The 15,181-nt window shown below is 44.5% G+C and overlaps 1 protein-coding gene across 6 annotated transcripts in view; it reads right to left on the bottom strand.

The window, feature by feature from the left end:
- The window catches only part of MID1 (midline 1), a 635,531-nt gene that overhangs the window by 330,988 nt on the left and 289,362 nt on the right, over positions 1-15,181 (bottom strand). For 2 of the 6 annotated variants that reach the window (XR_014967781.1, XM_085622187.1), the window contains exon 1: positions 8,212-8,623. The exons of the other annotated variants lie outside the window; for them this stretch is intronic. The gene's annotated coding sequence lies outside the window, so the exon portion shown is untranslated. Of the gene's footprint in view, positions 1-8,211; positions 8,624-15,181 lie in introns of those variants that run through there. 6 annotated transcript variants of the gene reach the window in all.

The raw sequence follows: 15,181 nt of genomic DNA, 5'->3' as shown, positions 1-15,181 counted from the left end.
CGGGGAGGCCTTCTCCACAGTTAATGCATATCGCTGGTGTGGCCAGCCTGCATAATGCAAGTACAGACATAACATTTCTCAAATAATCCAACTGGTCTCCTACCTTACACCTCCCGCCCTCCACATGATCCCTAGTCACACTTTTATTCACATAACCTTGTTCTTTAACCCCACACACCTGAATGCAAACTAGGAGACCTGAATTCTCAAAGGCCAAAGAAAAAAGCTGAAATCATAGCAGAAACCTATCCGGAGATTACGCACATTCAATGGTGATTGGTGATGCTGCACAGGTGAGCATGGACAGAATAGCCAGGCATGGTCTGTCATCTACAAATGTCGAGTTCCTTAAAGTTTACCATGGTGGTTACACTCAGGATAGCGTAACACGACTGGGGACAGGTGGATGGCCATGCTATATTAGGGGGAACATTTTGGCGAGTAGGTCCTCGTACTCCTTGTTACTTTTGGAAACGTAGCATAGCGTAGATCTGAGAATATGCGTAGCCAGGGTTATGGTAACAATCTCTTTTAAAGTATAGGCCGTTTTTATGCACTGCTTTGTGAACCTTGAAGAGTAAGTATGTAAAAAAACTGTAAACCAATAAGGCGGATCAGTGAATTGAATCACGTGCTTATAAAAATATATCTCTCCATGAACAAGGCTCAGGGAAAGCCGAAACGCATTGGTCCATATTCCCAGTGATGAGAATAAAAAGCACATTCTTCACTGATACCCGGCTTCTGTGGCATTTTCTTATAGGGGTGTAAGAGTTGGGTGTGTAATACACACTCCAAAAAAACCCAAAGGTTAACGTGACATTGTAGTTACGCTAAGATGCCACTTACAAAAAGTGAAAATGTAATTCGCTCCACCGCCATGCAAAGTGTTGTCATAAATGATGTCAGTTCAAATGTCATCAGTGATGTTATCAATGCGGTCATTGAACAGGTCATGAGTGATGTACTATGTGAGGGTATGAGCAGTGCATAGCCAAGGAACGAGTTATAGTTATTTCATTGGGTGAGTTATAGTTACTTCACTTAACTATAACTGGTAAATTTCAACTTTTAAAATTTTTTTGTTTAAAATATGTTGTAAGAGGCAATTTGATGTAACTAAAACATCACTTTCACCTTTGTTTTTTCTAGTGAATTTCATTTTATTTATTTTTTTACAATACCCAACTATGACTGTCCCTTTAACCTTTGTTTTTTTATCAGCAAATTTCCGGGATTATTTAATGTTAAGTCACCATAATATATAAAAGGGAAGACCAGTTGGCCTCTTCAAGGGGGGACTACATCAAAATAAAAGTCAAGCCCATTGGCTTTGTCAAAGAGTCACAACATCATTGCAATTTCTGCCAAAACAACGTTAAGCATGTGCTGAGGGTCATTCTCAATCCACATAATGGAGCCATAAGAACAACCACAAGGGGTCCCTGCATTCTCGAGCTGAAGATGAAAAGCTCCAGCTCTAAGAAAGCTTAAAAATATTATAAACTTTTCCTGGGGTCATGCTATATAGGCCTAAGTAAACCTGGTGTTAATAAAAAAATATATATCTTGGGAGCTGCTGCACTCCCTACAGCACCCCCCAACACTCACAGAACATAACAACAGATTTGGCCACCCTATGAACAGCAACATATGTTAATTAGTTCATGATGGGCATTATGCGGCGCTCCTTACCAGGAGCAGTAAACTATAAATGAGCAGCCTCTGGCGCTCATCTATTATTCCTTCCAGTGTTCTTTTTTTATGTATTTTTTTTATGTGGGGTCCCCATCCCACCTGGGACACCACAGCTTGTTTTTTGAGGGCCACAGCGGAAACTTTTGGAAGGCATACAGAGGCAAGGTGATACCTAACCTAGGGCAAAACTGGTCCTGGGTTGCTTGTGTTCTGGTTCAGGGAGGACATGGCTTGGCAGATCGGGGTGGACTGTTCCCATAAGGAGCAGGGGCAGGACTGATTCACATATAGCTGGGTACAAACTGAGGTGCCATGGGGAGCAAAAGAACGATGGGCTGGAGCGCTACCCCGAGCTATTGCCAGTGGTTAGACTTATTGCAAGCAGCCTCCCATCACCTTTTGTGTGTTTCAGATACCTAACTGTTCTCCACTCCCGGGCCTGCAGTTGGATGGCTAACAGACAAAGCTCTTTCTCCAGTCGATAACGAAATGGAGTGCTCATCTGTAGGTGGGAATATGTAGACTGCTGGTCACTACGAGAGTAACTGAGGGACTGATTAACCTCAAGTGGGTTCCCAATGAATGGTGTTCAGCGTCAAGTGGTTAGCTACTTGAGAACACTCACAGTACGGTGGATCACTGATGGAGAACAGTTCTCTTTGGGTGGAAAGTGAATGGCCAGTGCTTATCTGCTAGTGGATAATACAACTACAGCGGTCATCCTAATTTCATTCCCGAATGATGGTACTCGAACAGATAAACGGCAGTGTTGATTCTTCAGTGGATAAATGTAGGGCAATGCATATCCTCAGGTGATTAATGGACAATGTTCATGCTATAGTGCGCAACAAATGGTAAACGTTCATCCTCTGGGGATAACTAAAGAGTAGTGCTCATCCCACAGGGAAAAAATAAGTGGACACAGCTTGCCTGCGGGCGACTAACTCACGAGCAGTCGTCATTCTCCGGTGGATAATTTCTGGCCAGTCTGCAACATCCAGTTGTTAACTATACCACGGTGCTCACAATCCGTGGATAACCACACAAGAGTGGACTGTCCGAGACTTCATGTCTGTAATTTTAATAGCCAGGTGGTAGTTTCTAGAGGAAAGGTTCACAGAGAGTAAAGATCTTTGAATTTTTCAGATTTGTTTTTATGAATGTTTTAATATATATTGTTTACCTTCTTGACCATGCCCTTTTTTGTTGCTAAAGCGCTCTTCAGCAAGGCACAAGAAAAAAAAAGGCATTTTGATGTTTTGCTGTCTCCTGGGGCAGATTTCGGTCAGCGATGGATTCGGTTATGTTGACATTCATTTATTGTATGATTTTTTTGGCCGGCTATGGCCTTCACTTACGTTTGAGCGGCGACTGTTGTTATGGTTACACTAGGAAACCATCTTCAGAGAATGCTTTACACTCATCAGCGATGCTACTAACAAACGGGGTCAGATGCCACTAAAGATGTTTTTAATAGCTCTGCCACAAAATTCAAACCAATGAATTTAATTAAACTTTGCACCTTAATACAACCTTCGGGGGCATTTTCCAGTTCTATTGGCCTATGTCCTCTCATGAAAATAGGACTTGAAATATAGTGAGCTCTAACTAAGACTTTGGTATGTATACTGGTACGGCACGTATACCCAACTTTTGCAGTAGAAGGGCCTTGAGGTTTTACTCCGATGCAGCTATAACCAGGTTGAATGCATTCAGCATGGCCTGAACACTTTGTTTACTCCACCATGTTGTCGTCACATGCATAAGATATTGGCGACAAGTTTCCTAGACGAATCCATTTCACTAACAGCATACAGCTCTTCGACTTCTATTCAACCAGGTAAAGCTTTCTGGGAGCTGCAGTCTCGACTCCATTGCGTCTACATGTCTGAAAAGATATAATCCAGTCCACTGGAATTATGCGATTTTGCGGATGCAGGGTTTTCGGTATAATTCTGGGGTTGCCACATAATCTGTTATCTGCTGCATAATCTGCAGAGGTAAAAAGTGTTTCTTGCTCAAACAGATCAAAAGTTACTAAAACGCTGCATGTTTTGCCACGCAAGGAAGGCCCTTTGCCTAGTTTGATCAGTTCTCCTAATCAGTTTCCTATCTGCTGTTTTCTTGCTGAATTTGGGCATTAAACTGGTACTACTGATGTGAAACCTTTGTCCAGACAGTCTTAACCTGTGCAAAAAAGGCACAATAAGTAAGTATAACTATCACAAAATAGGCCGAGCTACACCTCAATTTGCATTTTCTTGCTTAGTAATGTAGTCAACACGGGCACATAATTAGGTTCTCCCCTGCCGCATAATTCCAGTTGTCCTAGCTATAATGGAGTAATAGACAAAATTACAACATTGCCATGATGTACAAAATCCGCAGATTTTAATTTCATCATGGCTTTCCTTATTAGCATAATTACCACTTTATCATCTACAACTAGGACACCAGTGTCAACGAATAGCACATTTGGAACGTAAGGCTCTGCATATTGACTTGTTAACAATTAACAAAATAACGTGAAAGTTGGTCAAACAGTGGCCCGTTTTCTCATCTTATCATGGCAAATACTGCGCACGAGGAACAATTCATTGATAAGATCCAGTCTGCATTTTCCTGCCTTTTGTTCACTTAAATAAACAGATATGCTGAGGGCCGAGAAACGGGCAATGAAGAAGGCAGCGAGCTGGAGGGGTCCCATCACAGTGGATGCAAGTTTGGGGGCGCAAGAGTTTTCCAGACCGATGTCGGGTGGGCATGGGCTGATCAACTGAGTAAGAGGGGCCAGAGGAGGGTTATGCGACCGAATTTGTTACAAAAAGAAAATCCACCCCACACAATTCATATGGCACGTTCCAACCAATGAAATTTCTAAGAGATGGGATTCTGGGCCGTCCCTCCCATCACTCTTCGGTGTATATACATTGAGCTCTGTGAAGAGGATTCTGATGCACAGTGTGTATAATATAGATGAGGGGTTGGCAGCCCCCTCAACAAAGTTTTATAAAATCAAAAATAAATCCATCTCACGCAATTCATATGGCACGTTCCAACCAATGAAATTTCAAAGAGGTGGGATTGGGGGCCGTCCCTCCCATCACTCTTCGGCGTATATACATTGAGCTCTGTGTAAAGGATTCTAATACACAGTGTGTATAATATAGACGAGGGTTTGGCAGCCCCCTCAACAAAGTTTTATAAAGCCCATCACAAAACAAGCATTGGTAAAGCTAAAAGGCTAGCAGCCAATGCCAGACTCGTTGGCTTTGCAACACTATGCTTGCCTTAAATTAGGCCCTGCTTCTGGAAGGAATTTCAGAGGCGAAGCAAGGGGTGACTTCTAGGATACAGTGACCAGTTTTTCTCTTCTAGGAAATGAAGGGCAGCCTGAGATCACACAGACGGCATGAGAGGCTGACACGGAGCGAAAAGGTTTACAACGTAGGTGTGTTATGAAGTGACTGAAAGGGACGCACAAGAGACACTTCGGCCACTCACAATTGCGACATCTAGAAGGGTATTTAACTTGTCAGTGCCTAGAAGAGGTCTGTCTTCTCCGACTAGCAGCTCTTCAGCTCCACCATGACTTGGAAGAGCCCTTACTTTGTTCCTTAAGCCAAGGTCCTCTGCCCGAGCCTCCATCCTGCATGAATCTCATCACTGGTCCCCTATGGCTCTGCATTATTTCAACCCGCTAAGGCAATGCTGAGGTCAAGGGGCAGTAAGGAATGGCTTGGCTGAGGGTAGACTATGGAAGGCCACAAAGAACTTAGGCAGCAAACAGGTGTCTTTTTTAGGGCAGAAGCCTATAGATTCGACCTTCAGCTGAAGAGAGGTATTCGATAGCTAGGAGAGAATATATACAGCACTCCTTTCCATGCCCAAGAGAACACTTGAACCCTTAAACTACGTTTCATGGTATGGTGACCCTACATGACACTTTTAAAGCAGCAGTATTTCCAGAATTTTAGGACAAAAAACACATTTTTAACTATAGTGCGGTTACAACAAGAAAACATGTAAACCATACAAAATATAAAATAAAAAAAATCAAGAGCCCCCAATTGCTGCTGTGGCCAGAAAATGATATTGTGAAAGCACATTATGCCTGGTGATTGTAGAAGCTGCGGCCCGTGCCGGTAGGAGCGGTGGGGGCGGCAGGGATTTCGACAGACGACCACGAGGGAAAATTAAATAAATAATTTGTTTTCCGTCATCTGTCGAAATATCCCCTTACCCGACCCTAGCACCCCACCACTCTTACCTGCGTGGGCCGCAGCTGGACTTGCAGGACCGGTCTTCTGATGGTTCACCTCTTCAGAGACAATCCATAACCAGCCCTCTAACTTCAGCACGTGGAGAATTCAACTCAATGTTCCCAATTTACATGAAGCTATGACTAGCAGGTTACATTTAACTTTCTGAATGAAAACTAAACTCTATTCATTCATTAACTAAAACACAGAGTGTGACTATTTTCAAAGACCACAGAGAGAAATTCGGATTAAAATAAATGATATACCGGTATGTCTACAGTGCTGTGGCTGCCCTTATATCAAATTCCACAGGCACTACCGGAAGCATTTACCTATGCTGAATCCAAATGGAAATTGTTTATGTAGTCTACGTTTATCTTTATCTATGGACTGTATTCAGCCCCTCCGGTTATACACTGGTCACTCCTGATATATGAACTTTGCCTTGCTCTTCAATTGGTGACCGGGTTCCTATGTAACTTGCAACATTCTTAAAACATACAGTAGGGGACTTTCAACTCATTGATGTACAACCTGGTCAGAGAGAGAAGAGAACCCAACACAGGAAGACCTGTCCCACCTGAAGGACGCGTTTCAGGAGCAGCAGGAGAACTAGTCTACATTTGGTCAAAGCTAGCTGTTGGTAAGTAGCTGAATGTGCAAAATATCTTCAATACGTTTTAGCAAAGTGATAACACTGGAACACACCAGATGTTCATCTACAACTTGGGTCCTGCGTCCACCAGCGTGGCTCAATATTCGATAACACATGCGCCCTACCAATGGGCCCACAACCATCGAAAAAAACAGCTCAAACTCCTAACAGCCAGAGAAGAAAAGAGTTTGTTCTGGGTAGAGGAGGGTTAGAAGGGACTCGCTAATCCTCCTACTCAAAGCGGAGGATTAGCTCAGGCATCAAAAGTATGCAATAATGCATCCAACTTGAGACAGAAAATACGTATACAATGTATAGCCGCAACCCATTCCTCCACGTATCATTTGTTACACACATCTGGACAGATGAAGGTTCACGAGAACAGCTGTTCTGCTTATTGCAATGGCGAACATTATCACAGAGAGCCCAGACTCAGGCCAGGCTTTGAAAGTGATGCACGCTTTACTGTTACTCAGCATTTTTGTTACCTCCCAGTGGTACAATCTCATAGTGCTGTGAGCTTTCCGAGTCCTGTTCTTGCGCGGAACTAGGTCTACATTCAAAGCAGAGTGTGATTGTGTTTTGGAAGTTGTGGGTTTCGCAGGTGTAAACAAAGTATTACATTTTGAGACACTAACACCAAAATAGAATTACTGCAGCCATGCTGTAAAAACAGACACCGCTTTATACCACTTGCAAAAGTTATTTCAGCTATTCTCATAAAATGTGCCTCGTGATCATAAACATATATAGGAAGCAATATAAAAAACTGTGCTGAAGGTCGCAAAATTATAAGCAAACTATTGCACGGGTGTGGGATACATCTTGCCTCTTCTCCCACAAAGAATAATGTTCATGCTCCGATGGTGCGCTATGTACATTTCCAGGCGCGCCTCTGTCAACACTAGCCATTCTATTTGAACCGATAAGAGGCCACAAACACGGAAAAGGCGGTATACTGGGGAAGACGGAAAAGGTCATGGCGGTATTATCTGGGAAAAGGGAAGTGGAAAGGGCGGATGATATGATAAAAAAAGAATTAGGAGGGATTAAGGGTCAACAATGTTAATGGCCAGGACACTTCGTGAGAGAATAGAGAAGGGGGTTGAGTGTGCTTGTTCAAAAGAAGAAAATTAACAAAGCGAGGGTACAAGTGAAACGCAGGCAATAGAAGGCAATAAAGCAAAAAAAGAAAACAATCTATATTTCCAGGGTCGTCTTTGAAGCATGTGAGGAAAAGTGCATGCTTCTCATTTGAGGAAAGATGACTTACCTCAAATTTTTGCACTTAATATAAATTCCAAGCAGTACCACTAAAAACTGGATACTTTTACTCATCACACACTTCTGAAATAGCTAAGGGGTAGATCGAGCTGCAAAACACACTTTCAGAAGCGCTAGCCATGTTAAACTCATTTATACCACTCATACGCGCAACATTTGCCCAAAGGACACAGCACGTCGCGTTTGCATTTTTAATCGCAGATTAAGTTCAAGCAGGCCGGCAGTCCTGCTGTCCCTGGACAGATAACAGCCCCCTATAATCTTCTGGCCCGGGTTTCGGCAGGTCACGACCCCTGTCGGCTGGATACCCACCGCTGGAGGCCTCGCCGGCTCCTGTGGCAGACACATCGCTGGAGACCGACGGCCGCCGCCGCTGACCCAGATGGAGAGGGGCCGAGGGAGCCAGATGGCCGCCGCGTCCGAGGAGCCTGTAATCCCGGGCAGCGACTGAGCGGCCGCGGACACCGGAGCAACAACAGGAAAAGCGGCCCTACAATGGCAGGAAGGCCAGCTCCGCCTGGGCCCCCGCGCCGGAGTCCGGGTTCAGCATTCCTGGCCCGGCGCCCCCTGGCGGCGACTGCGCCTCAGCAGCGCCGTGCGTCAACTTCAAGCCAATGGAAGCGACAATACGCCCCCGCCGTCCGCTAGTGAAGCCGGTCCATGACAAGGGATCCAGCCCTAATCCCGAGCCGAGCGGTGGTCCGCGGACCTCATGCTGTCAGTAAACAGAGAAGAGCCCGTCACACTTTCTCCACAGAGCTCCTCCCATCTGTCGAAAACTGACAGCAAACCAGCTCGCCAGATTAACAAAGATTAAAAACAAAACAGCAACAATGCGGTTCCGCCTCAGCCGAGGGACACCTGTGCGATCAGGCGCGGGAGTCAATGAATGACTAACCCCCCCCCCCTCCTGCTTGCACAGCTGAGACCCAGCGGAGTTTGTCACTTGTAAACTTGTGTTCACAATAGTCTGCCGTACACAGAGCAACACCCGGCCCCGGATTCAAGCTGATACCGCACATGCCTGCACCGGTCCCTAGAGACGCTGAATAAACGCCCACTCTGTGCAATGAAGGCTTTCCTATACCTTAAGCCCTGGGCAAAGTGGCCCAGGGCCCCAAACTTTCAGGGGCCCCATGATACAGCGAGCTCTGTTTAGCAGACAGTCTTGCCTCATGTACTTTAATCATTCTTCAATAGGTTGTTTTAAATACCGTTTCCATTTATTTTTAATGTGGGTGATGTGTGAGAGTCCATCACAGACATTTTGGAGAGAAATGTGTGTTTAGTCTTCATGCAACATCCATAAAAAAGGTTCTTTTAGATCAAAACAGGGCCTCGCATATGAGAAACGGGAGGGTGTCACATAAATGATTTGCAGTAATATAAGTGAGCTGCCGCCGGGTGAAAATACACGTCAATATCCCTGAATGTTAGATGACAAGGCAGTTTGAATTTGGACGAGTGTGCATGTGCACTGTCAGTGGCCTGGTCCAAGGGGGCATGAAAGAGCAGACATTAGATCATACATTCAGGGCCCCCCCATCCTTAAGACGTCCTTCACGAGTTACCTTAACCTCTCTGTGGAATGCGATGACGAGGTCATTTGAACACGAAACATTCCACTGTTTTAATGAGCGCCCAGAAAACGCAGCCGTGTAAACCCCTCACACAACCGCATGCTGCCAGCATGATGATACTGACACCGAGGGGCGTTCAATACAGTGACAGCAACCCCCCCCCCCCCTCCCCCCCCCGATCTCTGGCCGAGCCCCACAGCCTGTTATAAAACCGGCACAGGCGAGGACATTTGCAACTCATTCTGTGAACCTTGTACGGGTGAGAGTCTATTAGCAATCTGACGGAAAAAGATCACTGCAACATGTGCATGAAGCTACTGAGCTACTTTATCGATACAGCCCTCGTTGGACACTAATGTAAACAGGTGGACTCCTGTTCAACTCTATTTATGAGCGAAGCTGACTGGGCTCCTCATAAATATGTTTTTCATTCCATACTCTCGGCGGGTCTTGGGCTCAAAATTCCACGGACCTGACAATTCTCGCCTCGGTGCCTATTCCAATCATGGAGTCCCACTCTGCAACTCTGGGCAATAGCTTGCTTAATCTCCACAACGGCCCCCACAACGCTAAGGATGCCTGGCCTCCACCTTGGGGGTGCCCAGGAGTGGACACCTCACAGGGAAAGCCAGGATGGGTTCCACAGCGGTATTCGTACAAGCGCCTTGAGACCCTTGCGGGTGAGTAGTGCGCTATACAAGTATCAATTTACATACTAAAAATGCCTAGGGTTTGGTCGAACTCCCTCCGAATTCGTCACTGGATATTCACAGATTTGCCATTGGACCTTATGTGACGAAGGCATCTTGCTTCCATTTACCAGTTCATTGAATTTTGGGACTTGTAGTCTTGGTTTGGTTCAACTGAACCCATTTTGCTGTCACACCTGAAAACAATGATGTGTGAAAGTCCAAGCCTGGAACTGTTGTGCCCTTTCAACATGGGATGTTGTTTTACCCCAGGGTATCACATTAGTTATCACGGGTCATCTGGGACTCCAAAGAGCGATACAGATTTGAAGCACCCCAAAACCCACTACCATCAAATTCATTACATGATTAAAGTCCTGTTGGGGAGGGACAGACACCGCAGTGATACACTACTGAATAACGACATACAAGAATATCTGGGACAGAAAATCGAGGGAAAATATTGAAATGCAAGCCCTAACAAGGGGAGTATAAATTTACTATTCCTAACTCTGCATCTACATACCTTGAAGATATATGTATCACATAAATACATATATGTGGAGTAACTGGATGTAGGAATAGAAATTTAAGACTTGTATGCAGGGCTGGACTGGGAACCAAAACCGGCTCTGGCAAACTGCTCGGCTGCCCCCCCCCCCCGAGCAGAGGGGGTGTGCGTCCGAGCTGGTTGCAAGGGCCGGTATCGACCGGTTTTGTTACTGGGGCCAATATTGCAGACCCCCGGTAACAAAAATGGCACCAAGGGGCCCAAAACCGGCCCGCACCCTGCCAGCCTACCGGGGAAACGCCCGGTGCCCACTACGGCCAGTCTGGCCCCGATTACATGCCAATATATTTTTTCAATATTTTGTTCTTGATATTTAGTACCCTCCATATTCCGACTTCGATATTTAGTATGCACATGTACAGCAGTGCAGGTTGGTCCATTACATAAATATATGTCTTTGAATTCCACACGTGCAATAGCTTTAACATCGTGGGTCTAGAACGGGACTCGGGTGGTGGAGACATCTCATTTTGGCCTATACTTATATTTTTTAAATACTAAATTTGGCAATAATGCTAAATGAATATTAGAAACGGGTCACATTCCGCAGACCCGCTCCCCAAGACTCTCACTGCTCTACGTACAAACAACAGCCACACTCCTCTGCTCCCAATAAAACACAGACTTGAACTGTTTCTAAGTGGGGAAGTTTGGAGAACCTCTTCCAATGACCTGAAATTTTGAGTGCTTTAAAGGTTATCTGAAAATATGACCCAAGCCTACGAAGAAGCCAACCGTAATTTTCTAAAAGTTGAGAGGTTGGAGTACAAATTAGTCCAAATATTTTTGTGATGGACAGTTTTTTATAGACAAAATAATCAGGATCCAAGATGACATTGTACGAAGCTTCAAAGTCCCTTCCAACCACACCCCAACCCAAGCTACATTAAGTCGAGCAGAACCTCAACCAACCCTAGCATTCGCAACTAAACCCCCCCCCTCCAAGTCATAAAAGACAACAAGACTCAATCAACAAAACAGCTAAGAAACAGACCCGCATTTCACCCTAGTCAACATCTCACCCACCATCCCATATCGGCCAGCACCGCCCGCCCCTCGCAGCAGGCAGACACCAGAGAGGGTAACCAAATAAACAACATATATGGGTAGCCACATTAAAACAGTTTCTCAGCATGTTCCATCATTAGTCTATCACAGTGCCACACCAAGCTCAAACTCCACCATAGATATAATCAGCAGTGGTGGGGGCAGCCATCAGTTCCGCCATTGACTACACAAACTCACTTCATGTAAACACACACACCATCAAATTGAATGATTGAAATGGTTCCACGTGCTACAGCATACTGGTAATCAGAAGCACAATCCCTATTACTTCCCGCCCCCATCCCTGAAGGCTCTCCACTGGAACCAAAGTACCACTCAGCACCCTCAGCCTCATCCGCAAATGCATCAACAGAAGTGCCCAACACCTCAATGAGACAATACTATATTACACACAGCGACGCTCCCTGTCCTCATCAACCACACCCTCCAAAAAAGACAACCCACACTCTTAGTATCTCAATACTAGGTCAATACTTCGTCTACAGACAGCGATATTTCAAGTTTGTATATATTTTCTAAACTAATTGTCCACTACTACATTCAAGAAAAGTCATTTGCAGCAATACAGTTCCTGGACCCACGCTACCACAAATATACGAGCTACCTAAAAAGAAGTGTGCCAAGATCACAAATCAGCTAATGCTACAGAGAACACGAGTTTCTATTACCAAATGTAATGGTAAAGATTTGACCGACCTTGGAAAGAAAGACAGCTGATTTAGTCTGGCCTGGGTTCAACTTTATGCCCAGCATACCGCAGCAGATATCAGTGACGAGTGTTTAACTCACTGAGCCATGTGACTGGCTAAATGGAGTTCCAGGTGCACATCTAGGCAGCAGAAATTGATGCGATTGTCAGCATTGACGGGGCAGTAAATCCAGCAGTGACGAAGGTGAACCATACTGCACGGATAATTCACAGGAATTTTGAGGCACACGGAAATATTTTTAATGCCAAAAGAGATCAAAATCATCTAACAAAATCCCCATTTCATCCAACATAAAATGTTTCAGCACTACCTGCTAAGATCATCATTCTCAGTCCAAGTGCACTTCTAGCTCCTCATTTCTTTTCTTTTTTTAATGTTCCTTAACCTCTTTGCTCAAATTAACGCTTTTCCCCCTTCTCTATTTTTCTCCTTACCTCTCTTTCCCCCTTAATTTTAAAACTATGTTCCCTAGCAAGATTTTCTATGGGGTCCACAATCTATTGTTTTTTGTTTAAAAAAAAAAAACACTTTAAAAAAAGAAACAGTGAATTAATATATTTTTTCAACTTTTCTTGTTTTTTTCCTATGAAATTCGAAATCACTGGACTTATGGACTGTTTAGGAATTGCATTTCCACATAATTATCGATTTGGTTTGCTTGCTACATATTCCATCATCTTCTCAATAAATTGCAGTTTACTTTTTTTTTTTTTTAAAGTGAGAGCGTTTCTGGCTCAGACAGATCAAATGTGTTTTTGTAAGAGCTGCCACAGAGATAGCCACTCAGTGGCAGGCCATTTTCAGACGTTAACCGGGCACATTTCATTTGACCAATTGCTATATTTGGGTGTTAAATTGATACCAAAAAGGTGAAACCTTAGCTCAGACAGTGTTAACAAGTGTATAAATTACAAAATAGGGACTGCCACAAAATGAGCCGCAATTTGGTGCTTTTTTGCTGCATAATTTAGTTAAGCCTACCACAAAGTTTGGTTATTTTTTGCTGCATAATTCCAGTGCCCATTATATCTGACAAAAGTTTATTTTGTTAAATGTGTTCTTACAATAAATGGTTTTCCTATTATCTGGTTTCTCAGAAATGGTTATTTTGTTCTTCTACGCACTCAAATACTCAAGGAGGGTTTGTTAATCTAGGTAGGAAACAGATTAGCAGAAGTGGAAGCGACGAGGGGGCTCTGGCCCAGGTGCCTGCTATCACGCACTTGGGGGGTCAAATAGTCATCAGGAAGGTTTACTTAAACTGAAGGGAAAGCTAAGAAGGGGGACTGGTCTGATAAAGAGCAGGTCAGGGAGATTAGAGATCCTAGGTCCTGGAAGATCAGCCAATGGCGTTGGATTTCTGAGATCAGGGAGCAGCAAAGATCTTGGGTTTTAGCTAAACCCCAGAGTAACGGGTAGCGCCGGCCTAAATTTGTTAATGCTTCTGAAAACGTTCAATAGATAAGAGATTTTCTGACTCACAAAAGTGTGCTATGAATACGGCATCTCCCTAACCTGCCCATCTCCCTGAAAAGAAACAGTAAACAGTAGCGTATTGTTAAAACAGAAGCAACAAGACTTCTTTGCACTGAGGAAGGGAAGATGCACCAATCCCTTTGGTTGTTAAACCAGAAAGTCATATTGTTCTGATGTCACATCCATCAATCACTGTCTGCTTACACGCCTGCTATAAACCCATGCTCCCACTAGCTAGGACGGAGGGAAGAAGTCTATTGACCATGCCCTCTTCAGTAGCGGCACCTGCAGCCCTGTGAAAGACCAGATCCAAATGAGGTGAGTGAGTTAAGAGACACGGAGAGCTCCGCAAAGTAAACTTAAATGCCTCTAGGCACATGCTGACGAAAAGTGTTGGCACGAGGATTAGATGAGGCGAGTTCACAGTATCGTTTTGGAGGCAAACCTGTTTTTCCCTGTGGAGAGAAGATGACCGAGGCCATGGTTCTGTAGACTCACAAGATTCATTTAAAAGGTTTAGGGAAGGAAGAACCAGAGGGCATTAATAACCGATCATGCATGCCAAAGGAAGCGCAAAGGTAGGCAAGAGAACACTGGGGGATAAGAGATGAAAAATACACATTAAGCCACCAAGTACCCCAGCTGAACTCGCACACTGTTAAAAAACACATGAGTAAGCAGGTCTTTAAACCTCATGCAACTCTCGCCCTCCCATTGCTCACTCCCCTTTACCACAACACCCAACCTAGACCTAGAGCAGTGCTTAATTTGAGCCGGAGCTTTCCGAGCTGAGCACCGGCACTTAATTGGTTTCCGGTGCTCGGCACCTAATTGGCAACACCGCACTTAAAGCAGTCTGCCACAAGGTGGCGCTGCTCATGTAATTTAGAGAGGAGTAGTATAACAGCTGTTTAGGGAAAAAATACAAGTACAAAAATTACTAATACCTGCCTCCCCCAGCCATTCCTTTAGCTTTGGGGACCCGGAATAATCTTTACTGTCGCATTTACATGCGAGAGAGGGTTAGTAGTTGTTTTGGCAGTGACGACAGGGGCGCTGGGTGGTGCAAGCTGCAGTGGCCTCCTGGTCAGAGCCCTGGCACTTAATATTTTACAAATTAAGCACTGAAGTACTATATTATATTGTACGTCCTCCATAGCCCATCAGATCCTCTCCATTCACTTCCCG

Source organism: Triturus cristatus, chromosome 8, assembly GCF_964204655.1.
Source record: "Triturus cristatus chromosome 8, aTriCri1.1, whole genome shotgun sequence".
In the NCBI taxonomy this organism is placed as follows: Eukaryota; Metazoa; Chordata; class Amphibia; order Caudata; family Salamandridae; genus Triturus; species Triturus cristatus.
Note: the sequence above shows the minus strand (reverse complement) of the source record. Positions and strands in the feature narration are given on the sequence as shown.